The following is a 9,270-nucleotide window of genomic DNA, read 5'->3' as shown; positions in this document are numbered from 1 at the left end:
ATGAAGTTTGGTAGCAAGGGAGACCACCGAAACACAGTTTCCACTCAGTCAATAAAGAAGAAAAGAAAATACACTAAGAGGCGGAGATCGCCTACAATCACCGAAACCCTACCAACTCTACCCTTCGATCTGGTTGCCGAGATTTTCGGTAGGCTTCCAGTGAAGCTCCTCCTTCAACTTCAGTGCCTCGACAAATTGTGGAAATCTCTAATATTTGATCCTAAATTCACAAAGAAGCATCTTCAATTTTCAAAGGCTTTCCAGCACAACCATCACCTCGTCGCTAACACCTCGGGAGTCATAGGTAAGGTAATTCTGAAGGATTCCACAATTCCCTCTATTTTCAAGGCAGCAATGTCAATCTCTCGCATCAGGCTGACCAAAGTCAGGTTCCCTGATATTTTGGACGGTGTAAGCTTTAATCATTTGCGTGTTTGCTCTTGCGATGGCATTCTTTGTTTGACCCATGAGGGTTACCTTGCCGGGTATTCGGCTGTTTTGTGGAACCCTTCCATTGGGAGATTCAATATGCTTCTGGCTTTGGGAAATCCAGGAAAAAAGTTCGCGGTTCCACCAAATATAGCTTTGGATATGATTATTTCACTCATACTTAAAAGATTGTTGCTGTTTCTTTTTTTCTTGACAATAGTTATGAAGTTCTTGTTTATAATTTGGGTATGGATTCTTGGAGGAGGATACAAGACTTACCATATTATGGCTACATTAGTGAACCTGGAGTATTTCCTGGAGGTACCATTAATTGGTTGGCACATGAGAGTAGATCTTCGCGGAACATTGTTTCTCTTGATTTGGAGAAGGAGTTGTATCAAAAGCTTTTGAAGCCTATTTTGGAGACAAATAGTTGGACCTTGAGGGTATTGATGGATTGCATGCGCATCATTGCAAGTTTTGAGACATTTGTGGACATTTGGATTATGAAAGACTATGATAATGAAGAGCCATGGAATAAATTGTACCGTGTTCCTTACATGCAATTTCAGGGTCTCTATCCCTATTACGATCCTTTATATATCACGGAGGATGACCAAGTGCTAATTTATCATAAACATTGGGAGCAATTGATGTTTACTGTCTATGACTCCAAAAGTGGTACATTTAATATGTCAGCGCGCCAAAACATTAATGGTTTTTACAATCCAGCAGTCTATGTTGAGAGTTTAATATCACCTTATTCTTAGTGTTATTAGTTAGATGTTATGGTCTGTCACTTATCGCGAGATTCAACTAGAACTTATGTTACCTTTTATTAATGTTGTTTATTTCATGCTCGTTCTTCTCATTTTCGATTTCACGGATCAATTTTAAATCATGGTCGAAGTAATCTACAGCTTGAGAAATTGCCATGTCATATTCACTTGTTCATTGGTTATTATTGTGGATTTAATTTCTAAGATTGGATATACGATTTAGATATAATGTATGCTAACTGCTACACATATGTCTTGATGGTTGCTTCAAATCTTATCCAAACTGAATATGTTATATATATAGGGAGCATATCATGTCGGAACTCTTATTTATTATGTTAACTAGTACACATATCAGGTGTTTCCCCCTCCACTAAATCATTCTGCACTTTTATCTTTCTTCAATCACTTGTATGCTTCGGTATTAGGGCTGTAGCCGCAGTCACTGTAAACCTTAGCAACGGAAACAAGTTTATGAATTGATAATGTTGTGCAATAAAATTAAATTATAAATGTTAAGGATTGTCGATAGAGGAAGGAAGCAATAAAAGGGTAAGATAAAGACTTGATGTAAGCCGTTATCGATGGAGGAACACACCATATTTCTAATAAAAACATTAATCTAAGCCGTTATTATAATCTAGATGTTGTTTGTTTGTGATTATTCAATTTTAGCGCATATGTAGCCTTCTGACAAATGGGATTTCGTGCGGTTTTGGTTCCTAACCATAACTTATATAAAACAAGGGCCTCTTGTAAAACAATATACTTAAAGGTATAATTTTCTTCTATTTTCATCTAATTTTACTCATTTGAAATTCTAATAACGCAATGGTTGTTCATGTAGTTTTTGTGTTTAATCCTAACAAATATGAAACTCTTAAATATTGAAGTTATGATACTGCAATATGTTGAACTGGCTTGATCCATTGTCTTCAAGGTTCAATGTTCTGCAGTATGTCTTATGAAGGTAGGACTTTTGATTTATACATCTCTTTTGGAGAAATTTAGATAACTAGAAATTTAGATAACTCTATTTCTGACAAGATTGCTAAAATTTGTAAATCCTATCATTAGTGATTCTCCATAAAAATAAGATTGACTTCATTTTGTTGTCAAAACTTTAGTATGAGGTTGTGACATCTGAAGGTGCTTCTTGGTGAAGTTGTATCATTTGCGATTATGAATTTCCAGGGTTATTTAATATTTAACTTTACAAAAAATATAACTATGATTTCTAATATCTAATCACTTTTTACATTCTTCAATTGAACTGACTGAGCCGACTCATAAGAATATTTTAGAATCTGCATAATAATTTTCGAGGTTGTGATCAGGTATATCTCACTTTTTTGATGTAGGTGAACACCAGGATTAATATTCACATTTGTAGCTATAGTAAGTAATCTTGTTTTGACATTCATCTTCTGAAAGGAATAATCTGTTTATTTATTTTTCAGTTGATAAAATACCATAGTTGAGAAATATCGGCTGAAGTGGTGTAGTGTAGCAGAGTTTAAGCAGACCGCTATTGTTCTGTGATACTTCATTTAGTAATATATATTTTCAAATAGCGTATACAGTGTCGTATCCTAACAAAATTTGAACAAAATAATATTTTTTGCGATCTACGATTGGCAGAACTAGAAAATACTATACCTTGCCAAGAATGATGTCCTGTTGTTGCTTTGACAATGACTATTATTTATGTTGACAGAGGGGTTCAATGATCTTTTCATCTTTCTTCTTTATGTGTGTGTGTGTATGAGAGAGAGAGAGAGAGAGAGAGAGAGAGAGAGAGAGAGTGAGAGAGAGAGAGAGAGTGAGTGAGCGCTAGACAGAGAAAATTCTTCCTTATGTTTCTTTTCACACAACATATAACAAATGTGTATCATGTGTGTATCTTAGAAATTTTTATTGTCAGAACAATATGTATCAGTTAGATTCAGCAACAATATATATGTGTCTGTTCTTGTGATTCAATGTTTCCTCGTTTTCATTAGTGATTAGTTTTAGAGGTATATTTTCATTGGCAATGTAAACTTACATTGTAAACTCAAGCAATGTGATTTTTTATTGACTTGACAAATGTACTTTTGCTCAAGATAAATTACATTTTAATGATGATCCTTGTTTGCCTCTTTCTGCTTTTGCTACCTGTGAAGGTTTTAATTCCAAATTGTGGTTTCCTTGTTTTATTTCTTCTAGTTTATATTATAGGAAAGTGTTTACTTTCACAAGAACATATCTTTTAAATACACACTTAAGGACAAGTTTTCTAAACCAAGACAAAATTCCTCACCATCAATCATGTTCCAACCCTGATTGTCACCCAAACAATTAATTCATCAAATTTGCTCCATTGTTAATATTATTTTCATAAGATGAACAATTACTATTATTTTAAGCTACAAAACGATTATATATATGGCGGTTCTAGTTAAGTTGATCCAGAAGAGTTAATGAGTAAAGTTGAGTCCACTAGGTACACACATGAAGATGACAATGATATACGTTGTTGCTCAACAGTAAAGTTGTATGTCCAAAAGCTCTCATCACATTACTGATAACAGCTTCTTCTATTTGGCATGCTAGTGATAGTATTAAAACTTTTTCTTCTGCATCTTCTATTTCAGTTGTACAGCCTAAGATCTATTACTATTGACTGGTTTGAACCATTTAGAATTAGTTGTGACTATGTTATTATATAAAAGATTTCAAGTCCTTTTCAAAACAATAATATATGAAAACTTTCAAGCGGTGGTTAATAGCGATAAATTGACAACATTAAAAATGATATAAGTACCCTCATGTATTTTCTTGCTTTTTTATTATTTGTATTTCCAAAAAACAAGTATTTTCTTGCTTTTTAATTATTTGTATTTCCAAAAAAAAATTATTTAGAGAAATAATTATTTGTATTTTCAATCATAGCACATAATGTCATAATTCAACATCATAAGTCAAACAAACATTCTCATAATCATATATTCACTTCACCGACAATTAACAACTTCAAGTTGACATATAAATGAAATAATGTCATACACATCTTGACATAACAAAATTCATCCACAATTATCACGATTTCAATTAGATATATTGGCACATAACTCATTGTCTCATTTCACCTTATCAAATAATATATCATCACCTTTCACATCTTCAATAACACATGTTCATCACCAACATACAATATTCTCATGTAATTATTTAAAATAAACACAATCATTTCTAAAGAGTATAGACAAGAAGTCATCATCGTCAAAGAAATCACCAAGTTATGTTCTCATCATTTTCATTTCATCACCATCATCACAATTGTATAAGTATCACCAAGCAAATATATCAAGTACGCAACTTCACATAAGTTTACATAATTCACCAAAGTCACGTAATCATGTATGAGACATTTCACATAATTCATATGCATGTAATGCTCTAGACACCTCTGTACATGCATGTGGTACCATTTAAAAATTATTGTATGGTAACCAATTACACTGAATAACATTTTGGTAACCAATTACACTAAATAACGTTACAGAAGAATTTGAATTTTACAACTGGTAATCGATTACAACAAAGAAGATAACCGGTTACACGTTGTAATGTTAGCATGATTTTGAATTTTTTAACTGATAATCGGTTACACCTATTTTGTAACCGATGACATCAACTAAAAATTCAGTTTTTCAAAAGTTTAAATACTTGCTTCATATGGAAACTTATACTACCTCTTTTCTGACACGTCAAAATGACATTGCAGTCTGATATTATAGGCATATAGGCCAAAAAGTTGTGCCCAAGGCGCATGGAACTTGATCAAGGCGTGTTCCCCCATGCTCAAGGCACATGAGTGTGTAGTTTTGCACGTATTCATATGTTTCATCGTCATTTTGGGTGTTTGCTTCGATATAAGATGTCTTGGGGCTTGGGAACAGAATTCATCCCTTTTGTAATGTCTTCCGAGGCCTCTTAAATATTCATTCGTTGTCTTCCCAAAGTCTTCACAAGTCCTCAAATGTTTTTCTTGGCCAATTTGAATGATTTCTTCCTGAATTACATCAACACACCCTATAATTGCAAAGTTTCATGAAAAACATCCTATATATCATTGATTTTAATTTGATTTATGTTCATATTTGAAATAAAGGAATCATAGGATTATTGTGTATGTGATAAATTATTACTGATAAATATAGGGTTAAATATATTTTTGCTCCTTATATAAATATTCAAAATTTCGTTTTTAGTCCCTATAAAATAAAATCGCATTTTTAGTCCATGTACAAATTTTCGTCACTATTACTGGCGATTTTATTACTGATATTTTACCTTATAGGGATTAAAAAAAATAATTTGAATATTAATACGGACGAAAAATATATTTAACCCATATATGTGTGTGTGTGTGTGTCAGTATATATATATATATATATATATATATAATTAATAAAACTGATTCTAAATATGGATGTATAAAGCATTGAGAAGGTCAGTAGAGGGCAAAATATTTATCAACCATATACTAAGTTGAACCCTAGGACTGAAGCGACATCAATAAATTAGGTAGGAGATCATTTCTTAATTTATATATTTCAAGTCAACGTTTTAAATCATTGATTGCATGTTTATTTCATTGGTTTATGAACTTGATCTTGTTGTCTATTATAGAGTATGAAAACAAAGAAATATTCCAGGAGAAAGAAAATCAACCTTTGGGGTTCAAGATCTCATTGGATGACACAATTACACGATTGTCAATTTCTTAACACCAAAGCCATAGGAACGTGGTGACGGTAAGAAATTAGGTATGAGGTCCTTTCTTCATCTATATTTCAAGTTAATTTTTTAAATCTCTGATTTCATGTTTTTTCTATTGTTTTTATAAATTAACTTTTTGTAGAGTTCTAGAATGTGAAAGTGAAGAAATATTCCAAGAGGAGGAAAATCAACCTTTGGGGTCAAAGATCTCAGTGAATCACACAATTATGTCGTTTGCAATTTTCTAACTCCAAATCTTTAGGAGCACGACGATGGTAATAAAGTAGGAATGAGATTATTTCTTCATCAATATTTCAAGTCAGCGTTTCAAATGGTTGATTACATGTTCTTTTTCTATTGGTTTATGAATTCAAGCTATTTGTTGAGTGCTAAAATATGAAAGTAAAGAAATATTCCAAGAGGAGAGAAATCAACCTTTGGGGTTTGAGATTTGACTGCATTACAAATTAATCTTGAAATATGTAAGTGGATTTTTCTTCTTGGAAATTGTAGTGAAAAACATGATTTTCTTGCAACGTATATTATGATGATGATTAGTTTTAAAGAACTATACAATCAAATATATTGTCTGAATTTAAAATATATATATATATATATATATATATATATTACCACAATTTAAAAAAAAAATTATTGCAATCCAGAAGTCCTAGCTCAACTGGCAAAAATGCCGAAATTGTTAGGCCGGATGCCATGACCGGGGTTCGAACCCCGGTACCTCCACTTGTGTGTGTGAGTTTTCAATGGCTTTGCCATTTCGTCTATCTACCAAAATAAAAAAAAAAAAAATTATTGAGTGTATATCGTTAGGAACCCTATTGTAAATTTAAAATCTTACATTGTTAATTAATATGTATTGATGGGTAAGTTATCAATAAATTGATCTCACTATGATGACTTTAAAAAATAATTTTTGCTTTTGTTAAATTAAGATGTTGCAATTTATGTTTTTCTTTGTGAATAATTTGTGAATCAAGTTATATTGGTTTGAGCTAAGAGATAAAGAGTTTGAGCTTTGGGTTCAAACTTAAACGAAAGAGAAAAATTAATCTAACAAATAATTACTAACATTAGCCATTTCAAAAGAATAATAATTGTATCTTTCAAATAATATCATATACACATTAATGTACTAAAACTTTATAAATGTAACTCTCAAAAGATGTTTATAGGTTTTGACATCAACAAAACACTTATTAATAATAAGATATAGTATGTAGCAATGAAGTAGTGAAATATCAATACTTACAGAAATTCCATATGTGTGTAATATGATAAGTGTTTCATTCATATATATTTGTGAGCACTCTTGGTTTTGTTATTTTTCAAAAATTTCAACAATTCAGAAGATTTCAAAAAGTTTGAAATGGCGAAATACTTGAATTTATTAATATATATATATATATATATATATATATATAAAATGCTAATTAATAAGTAGATGTGCACTAAAAGATGAGATAGCATACCACAAACTTATCATGATTCATCCAAATAAAGATTGGGCTACTTTCCATTACGATGTAGCAAATATATAATGTTGGGAAAAGTACTAACTATCATTGATGGGCTTGGGAGGTGCACCACCAATTTTGATAACGATGGAAAAGATAAATTGTATCTAGCTAATGTTACACTATTTTATAATACTATTACTTACTTGATAATACTAATCATATTTTTTCTAGCATATGTTCAGACATAATATATAAATAATTAGTATCACAATAAGTATCCTAAGTTTATCTATTTAACAAAAGTTTGTTATCATGAAAATAAAATGTATTAGGTCTATTTTCTTCCTATTCTTCTCCCATTTTGATGATTGAAAATTTTAATGGATAAAATTAAGCTTAGAAAAGGAGTAATAATATCAATAAATTATTAAGACACCAAGAATGTGAGTTAATTCTTTAATGTATCAAACATTTTATTCATTCATATTTGATCTGAGATTAAACATTCACACCGCCCAAAAAAGAAAAAAAAGAAAAAGAAAAAGAAACTTCCTACATATATGTTTCAGACTCTAAGATAATGGTTAGACTTGGATAACCTCTTAATTTTTCATAAGAAATATAGGATACCATTTATAAATTTATAAAATAGATTCATGCGAGAGATCGAAAATACTTTTGAATTTTAGTTCCACTAACTTCTCAATTGTATTTATCTTTGTTTTTTTAGAAACGAAGATGATTTTGACCACTTCCTATATTATATATATATATATATATATATATATATATATATATATATATATATATAATACGATATCAAAATTTTATGCATATTCATTAATGACATTCTTGTTTTAATAATTTAAGTCATTTAATCATAGTGCTAGCAAATATCTATTACTAGCAATCTATTTTATAGACGTTTGAAAAAGTAACCCAAACAAATTCCAAAAAGAACACAATCAAAATCATATAATACATAGACAAAATTAGCTTCATTCAACTGATGAAAGAAAAATAATCTATACACGGCAAGAATTATTTTTGATAAACATGTGATCTTAAAGTTTAAGGGTTTAATAAAAATAAAATAAAATTCCAAGATTCAATTAAATAGTTTAGGAATTCATAAGATTAAACAAAATCTCAAAAAATATACAAAGAAATCTAAGAGGAAAAATACTGAAAATAAACAGTAATTATAAAACATTCTAATAATGAGAAATGCTAGGGTCACACCTACTAACACTCTCTTTTAACACACCCAATAAGAATTGACCATGTGTTCCACTTTTTCATTTCAATTAACCTGAAACCTGTTCAACCTGTTTCCAAACTTTTTTTTAATAATTTAATTTAACAGTTGGAGAGAGAGAAAGAGAAGAACTCTATCAGCGATGGGTGACGGTGAAGAAATGGTGGTGTGAACCTCAATTGGGTGTGAATCAGCGATTGAGAAGGTTGGGTGAGAGTGAATCGCTGGACTTGGTGATTGGGAGATTCAAAAGCTCGATTCAGAAACTTTGGATTGAAAGAATCGGTGATTTAGAAGGTTTGAAGGAGAGGGATAAAGGTTCATACTATACGTGAAAATTTTCCCAGTTCTTCCCCCTTATGTTGGATGGTAGATAGATAGAATTCTTCTTCTCTTTCTCTCTCTCTCTCCAATTGTTAAATTAAATTATTAAAAAAAGTTTGGAAACGGGTTGAATAGGTTTCAGGTTAATTGAAATTAAAAAGTGGGACACGTGGTCAATTCCTATTGGGTGTGTTAGAGAGTGTTAGTAGCTGTGACCCTAGCATTTTTCTCTAAT

The 9,270-nt window shown here is 30.8% G+C and overlaps 1 pseudogene; it reads left to right on the top strand.

Moving 5' to 3' along the window:
* On the top strand, positions 1-1,199 carry LOC146936707 (F-box/kelch-repeat protein At3g23880-like; annotated as a pseudogene).
* Positions 1,200-9,270: the final 8,071 nt, after the last annotated feature.

This window comes from Medicago sativa, chromosome 3 (genome assembly GCF_051527215.1).
Source record: "Medicago sativa cultivar Bolivia chromosome 3, Bolivia_mono, whole genome shotgun sequence".
Classification (NCBI taxonomy): Eukaryota; Viridiplantae; Streptophyta; class Magnoliopsida; order Fabales; family Fabaceae; genus Medicago; species Medicago sativa.
Note: the sequence above shows the minus strand (reverse complement) of the source record. Positions and strands in the feature narration are given on the sequence as shown.